The sequence below is a fragment of the Triturus cristatus genome, chromosome 3_2, assembly GCF_964204655.1.
Source record: "Triturus cristatus chromosome 3_2, aTriCri1.1, whole genome shotgun sequence".
Taxonomy (NCBI): Eukaryota; Metazoa; Chordata; class Amphibia; order Caudata; family Salamandridae; genus Triturus; species Triturus cristatus.
Genome location: NC_140584.1, coordinates 1,051,960,596 through 1,051,977,136, shown reverse-complemented (window position 1 = coordinate 1,051,977,136; position 16,541 = coordinate 1,051,960,596).

Below are 16,541 nucleotides of genomic sequence, written 5' to 3'. Positions count from 1 at the left end.
TATTTTTCTGGATATTGTGCCAGGGACTTTAATATTTGTGTCTGGGTTAGAGTGATGTTAATTTTCGTAATCTGTGGAAAATGATCACTTTCTAGACATGGGCATATTTGAAAGGAATTTATCATAGGAAAGAGATTATTACTGACGATGGTGAAGTCTATGATTGATTGGCTTTTTCCACTCAGAAACGTGGTCTGTCTCCAGTTACGTTACTGTTCAAGGTGATTAAACCTAAAGCTTCCAGCTTTTGGATTGTTGATTTAATTCCCGGGACATCCTTCCTCTTGCTTCTGAACTGTTTGCTGTTGGTGAGATTACTGTTAAAATATCCTGAAATTACCAAATTGCTGTGTTCGTGGGTCTTTTGTAACACCTTAATCAAGTTCACCAATGTTAGAAATTTCTCCTTCTGTTGCTTTCTCTCTGGGTGGATGTATACGTTAATTATTATTAGTTGCCAGCTTAGCTTGTTAGAATAATGTTTACCAGTCAATGTTAGTGCTTGCAGCCAGTTTTCTCCAGCGTCTAATTCGTCTATGGACCAGTCATATTTTGCCGTTGCGAAAAATGATAAAACTCCCTTGGATGCCCGAACTTCGAGAATTTTTCTGCCAGGATATGATGTCCTGTGTAACCCGGAATTGCAACTGGTTTCGTGTTCCATGTCTCTTGGAGCAATATTAGATCTTGATTTTGAATAAAGGACAGGGTTTTGTGATCTTGACCCATTACTCCAAATCCATGAATGTTCCAAGAGCAGATCTTTATAAATTCAGTATGTTTTTCTACTGAACCTTGGTTGGTCCTTGTTGTATTTTTTAATACATTCCCTTTGTTCCTGTCTTGGTGCTCCCTCATTGTATTATCAGAATCAATCCATGGGTTTTCGTTAGGTATGATTTTTACTCAAGGCCATTGGAACCCAGGACCAATCTTGACTAATGCATAGATGCTGGTCAGGGTGTATTGGGCTGCTGTTTAATTTTTCTGTGTTGACTTGTTTTCTACTATTAGCGAGGAGTTTCTGGCGCCATGTTGACAAGATATTTGACCCATCCCGGGCGAATGCCCCGTTTTTGATGTCACCTAATTTTTTTAAGAGGAGGTAAGGATATTTAGGTCGCTTGTGGAGTCTTAGAGTGATTCAAAGCGATACCAAAGGGGATGATGGATGGAGCATTTGAGTAAATCAAACACTCACCCCCAGTCAACTGATCTGGGTTTAATCCATCATCATTCTTTAGCTCACTCCACCACCCCAGTTCAGACATGGCCATATGCAAATCAGTCTGACCCTGTGCCTCATGGGAACAGTCCAGCCCAAACTGCCAAGCCATGTCTTCCCTGGACCGGAAACAAGCATCGTGGGACCGGTTTCGGGTTCATAACCCTCATCAGCCGGGCTATCTTGAATCCAGTGGCAAAGTGAGCAAGGGAACCACGTCTGGGCATACCATGCCAACTTAGGGCAAACAAAGCGATACCAAAGGGAATGATGGACGGAGCGTTCGAGCAAATCAAATACTCACCCCCAGTCAACTGATCTGGGTTTAATCCATCATCATTCTTTAGCTCACTCCACCATCCCAGTTCAGACATGGCCATATGCAAGTCAGTCTTACCCTGTGCCTCATGGGAACAGTCCAGCCCAAACTGCCAAGCCATGTCTTCCCTGGACCGGAAACAAGCATCCTGGGACCGGTTTTGGGTTCATAACCCTCATCAGCCAGGCTATCTTGAATCCAATGGCAAAGCGAGCAAGGGACCTACGTCTGGGCATGCCCTGCCAACTTAGGGTGAACAAAGCGATACCAAAGAGGATGATGGACGGAGCGTTTGAGCAAATTAAACTCTCACCCCCAGTCAACTGATTTAGGTATAATCCATCATCATTCTTTAGCTCACTCCACCACCCCGGTTCAGACATGGCCATATGCAAATCAGTCTGACCCTGTGCCTCATGGGAACAGTCCAGACCGAACTGCCAAGCCATGTCTTCCCTGGACCGGAAACCAGCATTCTGGGACCGGTTTCAGATTCATAACCCACATCAGCCAGGCTATCTTGAATCCAGTTGCAAAGTGAGCAAGGGACCCACGTCTGGGCATAACCTGCTCTGCATCCCACTGGAATCAAGCTATCCTGGCTGAAGAGGGGTGAAACCCCGAAAGCGGTCCTAGGATGCTTGTTTCCAGTCCAGGGAGGACCTGGCCTGGCAGTTTGGGCTGGACTGTTCCCATGGGGCACAGGGTCAAGACTGATTTGCATATGGCTGGGACCAAACTGGAATGGCATGGTGAGCAAAAAAACGATGGATTTAGGCCCAGATCTCTGTAGTGGGGTGAATGTATGACATTGTTCTGCATTCTGTCCATCAACAGTTCTTTTTGTCTTAGAGTGATTCCCCAGGCTTCAAATATTGCCCATGTTGCGTAGATCCTGTCTACTAGATCCTTGGAATTCCAAGTTGTCAAGGTCTCTTCTATATCCATGGGAGAAGCCGTTGGCTGAATTTCTATGACTAATAGGTCGCGTGATGTTATCCCCTTTAATTCTTGCATCTCATTAAACAACATTAACAAATTCCCTCGATTCAGTGTGTCATGTCTTCCTTTTGTGCAATACTCTGGCGCAAATGTTCAATTTGAAGGGAGTCTCTATTATATTGTTTTAGGGATTTATATAATGTCCTCTTTAACCTGCTGATATTTATTAGGTAATTTGCGACCTATTTGTGGTTCTTGGCATACATATTAATCTTGGGCCCTTTCTTGTAGTGGGGTTTTAAGGATTATTTCCTTAATTCCTATTTCCCGGTTCCCAGGATTTTTCTGTGTTGTTGTCCATGGGGTCTCAGTTGTTTGTTCTATTGATGAAAGTTTGCAGGTGCAACCCTTATTATTTAGGGTGACTATTAGCGGAATTGAGTTACTTTGTTCTTTGTTATTAATTTGGGTCTCTATTTTTGTTCTGACGATGGAAACTTGCAGGTACGACCCTTCTTATTTCGAGTAACTATTATCAGGGTTGGGCTACTATAATCCTCGTTTTTAATTTCGTCCAGAGATTTTGCCCCTGATCTTTCTTCTGCTTTTACCTCATATTATTTTGCACTTGTACCTTGTACCCCTTTTTCTTGGCTTTGGTCTCTGCGGCTATGGGGTGCTAGTTCTGTCTGGGCCCATGGGGTTATTGCTACCTCTTCTCCATTGTTGCTGAAGTGTATTTGCTCTAGTTTCTTCTTCCCGGAGCCTATCTTTTGAACCCCTTTGTGGACCTTTTGTTTTTTAGATGTATTAATGTATTCCTAACTCGTTTTGTCTTGGTTGCTTGAAGCATTTACAACCACAGGCGGTTATGTTACGATTAGTTTATTTGGGTCCGCAGCCATGTTTAATGAATTGGACCCTATGGTGGATAAGTCTGAAGATTCTTCTTTAAGATACCTGTTTTTTTCCATTATCAAGATTTGGTTGGTAAAAAATGGATAAATCTTCCCTGGCCCAGGGGTAGTTTGAGTGTTTTGCTTTAATCTGGCTTTCCTTGCATGCTTTCTTTGTCTTTTGGTTGGTTTCCCAGTTTGAGAGAGATTGGCGGAAGACGATTTTGCCTCTATTAGGTTAACCCCTACACCTGGTTTTTCCTCTTCCTCTGCTTCCCCTTTATTTTTGCCATTGGTCGCTGTAGTCTCTATTGGTGTCTTTACGGACTCTGCTTTGGCTTCATGCTCATCTATCTCTTGTGGTCCTTCTGTAGGTTCAGCTTTGTATGTTGGTTGCAATGCCACCAATATATCTGTGAGCATTTCTGGGAGCTTGGCCAGTTTGTCGATAATTATACCACAACCACAAGTGACCTGCTGTTGACGTTCTGAACAGCCCAAGCCATTGAATAGCATTGTGATTATGTCCAATTTTATACCAGCAATATGTTCTGCAATCAAGTTGATGAGGTCTATCTGCACCTCCATTTTATCTGACTGAAAATTTAGAGCCCTTGTTGCTTGCTCCAGTGCACTTAGCAAGGATTTGCTCCATGGGTCGGTTGGTATCTCTTGGGTAAGTATTCCCGATGACCCTGACTGTGACTCGATCCTGCTTACCTATGAAATTGTTATCGGAGGTGACGGGCATGTAGGATTGGTTTCTATTAAGAAGCTTCCTTCTTTTGACTTTTCCCCTTTTCGGATGTTTCTAGGAGTCAGGTTTAGGGGAGTAGAGCCTACCCCACCTTCTCCACCAGATGTCCATTCCTTTGGGGAGATGTTTGATGGAAATTTCCCTTGCTTGGCTGAGGCAGTTGTATCTGGTTTTATTGTATTCATTTCCAAGGATTGAGGGAGATTGGCGTCAGAGGAAAAAGAGAAGGGGCAGGTCAAAGCTTCATCTGAATTGGCTACCTGGCTGCCAGAGTTTTTTAGCGGATCGTCAGTTGCAGCATTATTGTTGCCCATTTGTAGGCTTCTTCCTGTTTTGTTGTTATTTCTCGGGGGGAAAACATTCAGGTGGACTTGTGCTGTTGTGGTTAACTGTCTGCTTGCTGCAATTATTCCCTGCAGGGCTTGATTCTCTCTTTGAGCTTTGCTTCGGTCTGCCTCGGGGGAAGTAAGACTCTTTTTAGTGAAGATGGACGTGTCCAGTTGTTCTGGCCCTCCTGGACTGTAACGGCCTTTTTTACTGATTTATTTGGCATTATAGGGCTAGCCAATCTTGATATCCCTTTTGTTGGAGAATAGATTGCGGCCATTGGGCCCTTTAGGAAGAAGAATTTCTTTTTTCCATTTTTATTGCCAAAATTGAAGAGTGTAGGTTCTTGTGTTGGTGCTGCAACTAGCCTTTCTCTCGACCTGGGTGTCTTCCTTTTTAGGTCTCGCCAGGCGTTGGAGCGCGCATGCGCTCCTCGCCTGTGAGAGCCATAGTAAACAAGTCAGTTTCGAGAAGGGGACTCGAGCCCCGCCCCTCATTTCCATTGGGTATCGTCAGTGTTTATGGTAAACGCTGGCTTCTCAATGGAAAGGAGGGTTTTTCGTTGTCTCCCTTTGGCTTTTTGCTGGATTGGCTCGCCTGAATCACGGCTGTCGTGAAGACTTTTCTTATCTGCCTCGTTTATTTAACAAGCAGATAAGAAAATTATTCACAACAGCCGTGAAGCGAGTATGCTACAAGCTGGCTCCTCATTGGCAATTGTACCCGCTCCTCCCTTCCCTTACCATCCCCCACCCAAAAGCAAACTTTCCAGAATTGCACTCGTCAGTGTGTGGGTGTCAGGAAGCTCGAGGAGCTAGCGCTGGCGCCGCGCCATATTGCTCCACACTATGCAGCTCCAGTAAACATTGCTTATAAGATCTGTCTTGCTCCTTAATGAAGTGTGTGTCCGCTATTCTCAAAACATTATGTGCTGTTTTTGTATTACTATAATCTACTTTTCAATTCCAATACACACTTTCATACCATTTTGCCGAATAATGAGACCAGGCATAGAATGGTGCTGTACAAGGGCAGAGCCTGCACTCGTATCTTTTGTGACACTGTCCTGTGATGGGAGAAGGCTGAGCCGTACCGATGGAGACCGATTTAGAGCTCTGTTCTGAAAGGCATGGGGATTTCTTTGTGGGTGAGGGGGAGGTTCGGTGCCGCTTGTCGCCGTAGGACTCTCGTGGCCAGTATTGTGATTCTGAGCTTGGCTTTACGGGGAATGCTGGACAACAATCACGGCTGGCTTTTGTTGTTTGCATGCCCCCGCCTACAGCCCGTAGCAGAAACAGCACGTACAGCACATGCTAATGCACACGGACACTGGGTGAGCTAGGTGAGGCACTTTCAGTGGATGCAGCAGACACCTCCGAACACCGAAATAACCTGCTGACTCCGCGTGCGGGCCGTGCTTGTCTCTTTATGTCTCACTTCTTTCAATGCCACTCTCTGTGTCTTCCTTCTCTGCTCCGTCTTATTAATGATCTTGCCACGCTTTGTTGAGACCTACACTCGTTTATTTAGTCCCTCGCTTTTTAATTCTCCCTCGTTTTCTCGCTCTCTTTCTTTGCATCATGTTTCTCCATCTCTCCCTTCCTCCTATGTTCTCCTTAGTTAACTTTACATCACTCCCTGCTCCTTTGCCACACACTCATTTGTCCTCACTGTATCGCCTTCACGCTTTGCGTCCACTGATCTCGCTATTCCCTCTTCCTCTCTCACTCACCCCGCAGACAGCCTTTCTCACTGCCTCCCGTTCAAGCTCATTGCTTTCATTTCTATCTCCTCGCTCTCGCCCACTGCCACTCCCTCTTTATCTCGCCTCTTTGTCTTTATCTCTCTGCCCTCTCCTGCTTTACCCCGTCCTGCTCTCTCACAGCTGTTCTTTCCTCCCTCTCCCCGCCCTGTAGCCCCACCCCAAACCCCCCCGCACGCAGCATTTTTAGACGTCCTCACCTTTCACTTTTCGACTTGGCTGTTCTTCTTTCCCTTCCGTCCCCACTCTCTGCCTTGCACCCCTCTCCCTCCCTCGCAATCCGTCGGTACCGAGGCCCTTTCCCCTCGTGCTCCTCCTTCCTATTTCTCCCTGCTGCTCTCCTCTAGCTCGCGCCCCTGCCTTATTTATGAGCCTTCCACTCTTTCTCTGCCGCACTTCACTTTTCTTCCGTGCTTCTAAGTCATTGTTTGTCCTGTTCGTGTCTCTTACTCCCTTCTCCTGTAGTTTCCCTGTTCCCTTTACTCAGTGCTGCTCTCCCTCCAAATAACGCCTCTCCGTCGTCTTCTCTCTTGCTTCCCTCCCTCTTCCACCCTATCCCATTGCCTGGGCTCCCGCCCAGCGCCTGTCCCGAGCAGTCTTTCTTGTCTCCTCTCTCTCGCTGTATGTCCCCTCTCCCTCTTCTTGCCTCCTCTGTCTCTATATGTTCCCTCTCCCTCTCAGTCTTTCTTTTTCCCTCCTCTCTCTGTATGTTCCCTCTCCCTCTTTTTTGCCCCCTCTCTCTCTGTATGTTCCCTCTCTCTCTTTTTTGCCTCCTCTCTCCCTCTCTCTGTCTTTCTCTGTATGTTCCCTCTCCCTCTCAGTCTTTCTTGTTGCCTCCTCTCTCTCTCTCTCTCTCTCTCTCTCTCTATGTTTCCCTCTCCCTCCTCTGTCTTTCTTCTTGCCTACTCTCTCTCTCTCTCATTTTGTCTCCTCTCCCTCTTCTTGCCTCCTCTGTCTCTATATGTTCCCTCTCCCTCTCAGTCTTTCTTTTTCCCTCCTCTCTCTCTCTCTTTCTTGCCCCCCCCCTCTCTCTGTGTGTTCCCTCTCTCTCCTCTGCTGACGTCCCGGTCGCCCCTTCTCGCCCTGCTCCTCCACCCCCCCCTCCCTGTTCCCACTCATCCCATGTTCTCTTGCCATTTCAGCTCCTCCACCCCTCTCTTGCCGCTTGCCCCCTCTTTCTCCCACTCTCTCTTCCATCCCTCTCTTCCTTTTCTCTGTCTCCCTTCCCTCCATCTCCCTCGGCGTCCCTCCTTTCTCGCCAGGTGATGCATCTCTTGTGTTTAATTGCCAGTGGCAGCTGGATGCTGCGCTCCGTTCAGCTGGCGCTGGGCTTGATTAATTCCCCCCCACCCCAACACAAACAGTAATACATACGTACTGTACACACCAACACATGGGCGCACACACAGGGCTGACACTCAACGCGCATGTCCCCACCTGTGAAGCTGTACAGCTCTTGACTCCAGCACCGCACCCGGACACAGTAGGATGAGGGAATAGTGCAAAGACAGAGGAGAGAATTGAGGATGGAGATGTCATAGAAAAGCAAAGGCTTGGGAGAGAGGGAAGGGGATGTACAAGGAGGATAGTGATGGGGGAAGACATGAGGGTAGCAGTGAGAATGGGCGAAGAATAGAGGGTAGGAAGGAAAGGAGTAGAGGGAAAGGAGGAAAGGGATACTGAAGAGGGCGAGGAGAAGCGAGGGCAAGGAAAAAATGAGAAACATCAAAGCTGTAACCCTACCATTTTGGGCTATACAACCACTCCCTCAGTTACAGATCAATTTATGATTGTTCTGATACATGGTGCCAGGATGCTATGAACGTTTAAAAATGCAATAGGTCTCACCTTTTATTAAGTTAAAGCCATTTGCTTTGCTATACAATACCATTAGGCGAGACCTTTTGCATTTTCAATGCTTGTTTTACTTGATGGAGGGGTTTGAGCTGTTAGGGGGGATATTTTTTTATTTTTCCTTGTTGCCACCTTGCGGATTTTTCCTGATCTCATCTTCCCGGAATTTATTGGCTTTCCCTTATTTGTATAGTTTTTGGGAAGTGTATTTGAGAGTCTTTGTTTCCTCTATTTCGAGTTGCGTTGCTATGCTATTGCCGTTTCTCCCAATCTTCCTATCTTTCTCTGGAGCCCAGCTAGGACTTAAGATAGGGTTTAGGTTTAAGGCGAGCCTCTTATACTTTACTCGTGGCTGAAGCGTCTCTTGTTCAATGAGGGTGCCTGGGATTGCCTTGAAGCCAATGAAGAAGCTGCACCGAATCCCCAAGCTCGAAGTTTCCCAGTGCCGCTCAAAATCGGTTGCGGATGTTAAAACCTACTGGCGATGAAGAAATTTGAGTGAAGAAGTTGAGGAGCGATGGCTTTGAATGGGACGCTTGAAGAACGCTAGAGGAGAAGATGAATAAACGAATGGGCGAGTGACTGGCGGACAGCAGACAGTATGCTGGGCAGGAGGCTGGACAGTAGAAGGACCAAGAAGGTAGGGGCCGAAGGGCAAGGAGCGCCGGGGAGCAGGAGAACCGAAAGAACCGAGAACAGGGCACACTGGCAAGCCGCTTAGTGCCAATATCGGCAACAGTTATCACAACACACATAAGTACATAAATAAAACACACGACACTGAATGTAAGTGGAGAAATATTGCTGCAGGTTTATTAGCATAATAAATATGCAAACACGGTGGGTTATCTTACGGGCGATCCCAGGGCAGGCCAGCCCCATGCCGCCTGCCCGTCTGATAAGCCTAGAGTCACCATGGCAACGCCACTTGGTGTCTACCAAATGTTGGGAGGGTCCCCCCCCTCCCATCCGTGGACCTCCAGTCCACATGCTTCACACGCCCCCCCGTGATGGGTGGGCGGAGCATACATGGCAGCCCCCGGTTGCTCAGACCCACAACCGCCTGTCGGTTATCGGGGCGCCGTAGGTCTTCCAGTGGACACGCTAAAGATCCCTGGGTATCCTGGCTTAGCACCACACGGTGCTGCTGCATGCTATACCCCTTGGTATGTGCAGACCCTGGATCGCCCTGTAACTCCTCCTGCAACACAAAGTGAAAATTGTTAGAAAAACCTGCCCCCCCCTTTGTCCCTCCGGATGCCGGGTAAGCGGATGGGCGGGCAAGGCGAACGAGCGGACAAGAGGGCGAGGAGGGGGCGGGGACAGCACATGTACCCCCCTTTGCTCCTCCCCGCCGGAAGCAGCTACCTGTCTGGGGTCTCCCTTGGACAAACCCAGGGACACGACCTCCCACCCCTGTGCCTTCCTGTGGCACTAAGGCGGCCACCCTCAAGGGGGCGGGCCGCTGCGCAACCCCCCCCCCGGGCAGCCTTACATAGTGCCAATATCGGCAACAGTTATCACAACACACATAAGTACATAAATAAAACACACGACACTGAATGTAAGTGGAGAAATATTGCTGCAGGTTTATTAGCATAATAAATATGCAAACACGGTGGGTTATCTTACGGGCGATCCCAGGGCAGGCCAGCCCCATGCCGCCTGCCCGTCTGATAAGCCTAGAGTCACCATGGCAACGCCACTTGGTGTCTACCAAATGTTGGGAGGGTCCCCCCCCTCCCATCCGTGGACCTCCAGTCCACATGCTTCACACGCCCCCCCGTGATGGGTGGGCGGAGCATACATGGCAGCCCCCGGTTGCTCAGACCCACAACCGCCTGTCGGTTATCGGGGCGCCGTAGGTCTTCCAGTGGACACGCTAAAGATCCCTGGGTATCCTGGCTTAGCACCACACGGTGCTGCTGCATGCTATACCCCTTGGTATGTGCAGACCCTGGATCGCCCTGTAACTCCTCCACAGCCTTGGGAGTGGCCACCGTCACTACCAGGGCCCCCCACCAAGGTAGACCTATGTACTTAAAACCTGCTGCAGCCAAAGTTTCCCCTAGGTCTAGTCGGAGAAATCCATACCTACACTAGAGGGGTGCCCTTCATCTCCCTCCAGGCACCCTGTGGACTTGGCGTGTAAAAGACCATGCCTGATGAAGCCAAGACCTCTTTGCTCTGCGCCACTGCGCATGGCTCCCGGTAGGCCTTATACCTATAGCATACCGGTACCGGGCTTCTCCCAGGTCCAGCCAAACAAGACTACGCTCAACCGGGCCGGCGGCCAGCGTGTACCAACAGGACGAATTCCCCCGTCCTTTTAAAGTCTCCCATGGATTTGACTGTAATGACCTACACCAGAATGAGCGATGGTCCAAGGTTCCCTTTGCATGGCTACAGAACAGTCCTATTGACAAGACCTTCTGCCTGGCAGTGCCCATGCGGGAGGTGGTAAGAGATGACAAGCCCGCCTTGCTTCCTCTTTCGCTCCGTTGTAGTACGCCCATCGCATTCCAACAGTCACCCTCAACTGTAAGCCTTGCCCTCCCGAAAACTGCTAGTATACCAGGGAGGGACAGGACAGGGTGACCACAGAGGAGAAGAACTTGTAAAATGCTTCTCTAATTGACTACTGGGAAAGCCAAATGTTCTCCTGCGGAATAGAGCCCAAAGGTGTTACCCCGGTGTTTCCCTCGATCATAAGGACCACACGCCCCTGTTGGAAGGCCACCTCCACAACCTGCATAGCTGCCAGCCAGTGCCGGAGGGCGGGAGAAGTTAACCGGAAACGATACTCGCATCACGGTGCATGTTTCGTCAAACTCAAGGGCGGGCTGCTAAGAGAGCAACCATGCTCCGCCCTAGTATCCGGTGCTATAGACGGTCCCCGTACCCTGATGGAACAAAATGCAATTCCCTTGCTCCTGTTGAGCACGAACCCAGAAACAATTGCTCACCATGGTTCAGTAGCTTCCTGCTGCTAATCATACCTAGCTGAATGTTGGCAAATCCATGTTCTGTAAAGGCACTACTTCGCTGCCTGCACCCTTCTGACAGTGCCGAAAAGACCTTTGACATGCTGCCTGGCCTAATCCATCTTGCCCTGTTCTAGAAGCTCCCGCTTCCGCCGTAGAGCAAACAACTCGCCAGTAACCCCCAAACTGGCCCTGATGCGAGACAAACCGAGCTAAGGCACGACGCCTAGCTCCCTAGCTGCCAAGGTTCCATATTGCTATGTATGACATTTTCATAATGACCGCGCCCCTGTGGGTGACATACCCAGAATATAAATGACACTACAGTGGGAGCGAAATCCGTCAATGATATGGCGCATGTCCAACCTACCCATGCACATTACTGAAACATGTTAGGGCGGCGGGACCTGTGATGCTGACTGCCGGTATAGTTCAGTTGTCTCGCTGGCTCCCGAAGTCAACCCCATCATGAGAAAGAACTCTCCCCCAGTCTGTGCCCCTAACTGTATTTGCATTGAGTGGTCCTATAATGAAATTAATCAAATTGTGTGCTTGTGTGAGGCGTCTGCGAAGCATGGCTCCTGTCGTGACTGCTCAAACACGTGACATATCCTGTGCTGACCTCGACACTGTGGGACAGTTGTTCAATGGACATGCTCATCTATGGCCTAATATTGGTCAAACAGTGCAGCACACGACAACGGAAATAAATGCCACTGTATCACACCACACTTACGTTAGGCAGTGCAAATTTTTTAAACTAACTGTCAGGCCAGGGCACCCGTCAAGAACCACTCCAGCTTCCTTCACCTATTCCCAGTGCCAGCGCTGGCAAGTACCTGTGTGTAAGTGCGACTATTCGAGGTCTTCAGAAACCCCCAATTAATACAACATCCTGGGCAGTGGTCAGCCCGGTAGCCACTGGACCAGTATGTGGTACCTTCAGTGAGCCAGAGCTATCATCTATCTTCAGCAACGAACCGTGACCTGCAGCGCAGAGTGGTTGAGGTACTGCTCAGCTACTCTTTGTCAACTGTGGAAGTCTGACCTGATGAATTCTGAAATTGGTGAACTCAGCTTGGAGCAAAGCATTACGACAGAATTGGGACCTCTGAGGAAGGGAAGGGGACGTGAGAACAAACATTTGCTCTAACACAATGCATCCCGCCTATCAACTGCACACCACATAATGCACCTACCGTCTGTGCGTTATTAAATATAGCAGTAAAGCAGGGGTACGTGTGGCTACTGTACCCAAGGCCGTAATGCGCCCTTAAATAAGAAACCCTCAACGTGAATAATGGCCCTGGGTGCTATGCAATAGCCGCATCAGCCCGACCTACACAGAGGATCTGGGTTCAAACACATTGAACAAAGCAGCCAAAGTTTAGACTGCTATGTGAGACCGTTTCCGAAGTCAGTGTAATTCGTGAGAATGCACCTATGAGTGACACTTTATCGCGAGCGTAATCCAAACAAGACTACGGCGAAAAATTCTCAGCACTTGCATCAGTTTGAGAAACAAAAACCCCTAGAGGATCGCACCCCTGCCGCAAGGCACCAGGAGCAGGGGGGCCCTTGGTGCGAAAAGTTTGCTGTTTGAGAGGGCAGACTGACTGTGGTATGTGATCAGCCGCATGGCACGACATTCCTTTAGATACCATTTTAATCACACCTATAAAGAAGCTGCAACTGTAAGTGGAATAGCAGGTCTAACAGCGTCGACAGGCATCCTCAGCTTACAATAGGCGTGATGGAGTAAGGGTATCCAGTGAGAATCAAGATGGCAGCTGCCCACCTGACCGACCGTGGTGGGAACCACTCCTGTATATTCTAGTCAGATGGTCCCAGTTCACCTGTCACTGCCTGGTGTACGTGACCTAGGTACATGGTCCCCTTGCCTGGCGGCATGCCATTGAGACCAACATCCGATGAGAACCACTATCTGCCTACGCTACCATCAGCCTGTCGTTCCTTCATGCCCAGATATACCATGCGATGATTGATCTCCTCCGCACTTGACCCGACCACACCTAGCAGAACGATCACAGCGGGAGGAGGCGGCATGTGACCTGCCCCAAGACTCTATGAAATCCTCCTACCGAATGAAGTGGGAGCTCCACCAACCTCTTGGCCAAGCCTGCCAACCCCCACAAGAAAATGTCCCCCTAAGCTCCCAGAATTGAATCTGGGGGGGGGGGGGAGGGGCTGACTGTGTGGAGATGTGCGAATGGAGGACCTGCGTCCTGGAGTACCTATTGTTTGGGTGCAAATATCAGTCCCACGAGAACCTAATGTGTTTAGTACCAATAACCGTGGTAACAACTCAATCAGCACAGGGCTGGTTGCCCCCCCCCCCGTCATACAACCGTGTGTGACAAGCCGGGAGATAAGGGAGGCTAACCCCAGTCAGACACAGAAGGACCCACCACGTGGCTGTGCCCAAAAAACATGAACCCGCATCAAAACGACCCGCTGGAAGGACAACAAGAGCCTAACGCTCGACACCCGCGGATGGCCCCGGAAGTGACCAATCGGTTAACAATCGAGTAACTAACAACGGACATCCTTTCAGCATCTGAAGGGCTGGCCCTTTCAGAAGTACCCGGGACCCCTATGCCAGGCACAGAGCAGGCCTCGGCACCAGTGATGTGTGATCTTAGCCCACATCCGTGTGAGCCAGGGTCCGCGATGCATACTTATTTCATGATTAAAGCACTCTACTAGCTAAACATAGTGACGTTTACACTCCCAATATGCCCTACAGGGTGGATAGCTACACCTGGCATGGTAGTATCAATTGCTGGAGTGACAAGTGCAATTTGAAAATATGCATCAGCCACTAGTACATGCATACAATCGACTCTGGAAGTAATCCATAATACAAATAAATCACAAGTCCAGGGAGGACATTCCTGCGAGCCAATGCCACCCAGTGGCCCCAACATGGAGCAGTTACATAAGGACCATTTACATTACACACGTTTTATTTGTTGGACAAGGGGAGGTCGAAGGATTTTGCCCCGATTCACTGGTTTGTTTGCCCCCGCCGAGACTGGAACCAGGGCTGGCGCAGCCCAGGGCCGAGAACGAGCGGGCTCCCACAGGAGCAAGCCGGGGGGGGGGGGGGGACCCAAGTGACTCACTTTGCGACCCCAAACTCACTTACTTATTGATGCTCTTTAGTATTAGTGGACTCCTGTGTCTCTCTCTCTCTAATGGGACCCGGCCCAAACCAGATGTGCGGCCACAACAATACAGCTACCAAGGAGTTACCGGGAGGGCTGTCAGAACACCAATAAAACTACAAAGAGACCGGAGGAACCTAAAAGCACTGCACCTGATCCAGTGCTGTGCCTGAAAACTTACAATACGTTTTAAAAACAGATGCTAACCTCCCTGCTTACGAAAACATAACAGAGGGGCCTAACAACAAATTCACCAGCCACTCGCTACAGGCCTGGTATTACCCCTGGCAGCACTTTTCACGCAGTAATCATACTGTAATTAACAGTGGCGCGCCAACACCCCACCCAGAGGGGTTTGGTGAACAATGCTTGCCACTGCAGGATTGTGTTACCCAAAATGCGTACAGCCTCAGTTCACATGAGCATCTGCAATATTATTCCTAGCTGAAAATAACTGACAGCAGGGGACTCGGACCATATGACATATTCAGTCACGGCGATATTGAACGTTGTGCCCCAGTAATGCAGTCTCCCTCACCTCAACACCCTGTCAGAAAGCTACCCTACACCTGCGCCCCCTGAAGCGTGTGGAGATGCGTGCTACCCACTCCTCAAAGCGCTTCTTCAGATGATGAATAAATACATGACTGCAGTTGCAAGTCAGTGCATAGGAGCCTTGCTTATTTGTAGATTACACGGGACAACCCGCCTCCTGTCCCCCAACTGCGTATGCAAGGCTACCCTGCCAAAGGCCCCTCCGGGACTCGCACAGACACTCTGTGCTGCTCTAGCCACGCCCACTGCCCTCGCCCCCGCGCCATCATGACGCGGTGGCGACCCGAGGGAATGGCGCGCCTGGCAGGGCACTTGTTTTAGTACATACAAGCACAGGATGCCACGGCAACTTCAATATGCCGCTCATATAGATGCATATGATGTGGGCGCGAGCGCGACCCAGAGGTAAGGAACGCTCGAACGAGAGGCTCGAACCCCTGTTTGAGCATTACACGGGCCAACAAGCTGTCGCGCACGGGACCCGGAGGAGTTGGAGCGCAGGCCGGGCCCCAATAAGCAATGCACCTCCCGGCCGAGGGTAAACGATCGAGAAGCACGATGTCCGATACGAATAATTATATGGCGCGAAACAACCCGATGAATGTAGCGCTTAAGAAGCCTCAACACGCTACGCATACAGGTGAGGGGCGATAACTAACGTAAAGACCCAACCGGCCCGAAATACGCAAAGTCACAAACCGGTGTAGTCCTTATCTACGTACTTGGAACCGCGACACAAGTAATGTAACAATAAATACATGAGGAAGTATACCTAATTCTGGCCCGTACGGGGTACAACCACGACCTTGGCGTTATTAGCCCCCGATCTAACCAACTAAGCTCACCGACCAAGATGAAAGCAGCACGGTATTAAGTATTAAGAAGTTCAGGCTAGTCAAGTCACATAACTATACGTAGAATCCGTGTCCATGGTGCATTTACGTGGGCAGTGGGTAATCTCAATAACTGGTATGGACCAGGCCTCTTGTACCTACGTTGGGCGTCCCTGCAATGGTGGGTTGGAAAACACTTGATGCATCTCATAGAATGATACCAGCCCTGGCGGCATTAATCCTCCAAATCATTGAGTGAGTACTATACTAATCACAGTGACGGAAGACGGTCAAAAAACTACATCACCCAGAATGCACTGGTTTGCCACGCACTGTTCCCGAATGGAACGCAGTCTATCACTATGACATGGAGTAAGGTGGCCACCCTGAAGATGGCCGGGCGAAGGCAGTCTGTCCGTGCACGAGGCACTGCGGGCCATGAATGACCTGCTGCAGTCCGTGAGATAAGGGTGGAGGAAACAGGACAACCCCCGAAGCCTCAGACCGGTCCCGGCCCTCCGCGCAAAAAGGGGAAGCTCAAAAAAAAACTAAAACCTTAGTCAAATGAATTACCACTGCCCACCCTATTATGAAGAAACAGGTCCAAGGCAACCGGAATTGAACTCTAACCTTAAGTAAGAGTCGGACCTTAAACCTTAGGCCACAGTGACTCTCGTGCGCGTAGACTCAAGGAGCGCGTGCGTCTGACCAGGCCTATAGCCACCCGGCCCCGAGTCCTGCCCCCCCAGCATGCCTAGGAACAGGGAAGCTTCTCTCCTGGGCCTCACACCCGAGTCCGACAATGGGTGGTCGATGCATCAAGAGGGGTCATGCACCAGTAATCCACGCTATCCCTTATCGGGAGAACAAGTACTCACTTTCCCGCGCAGATGCGGGAA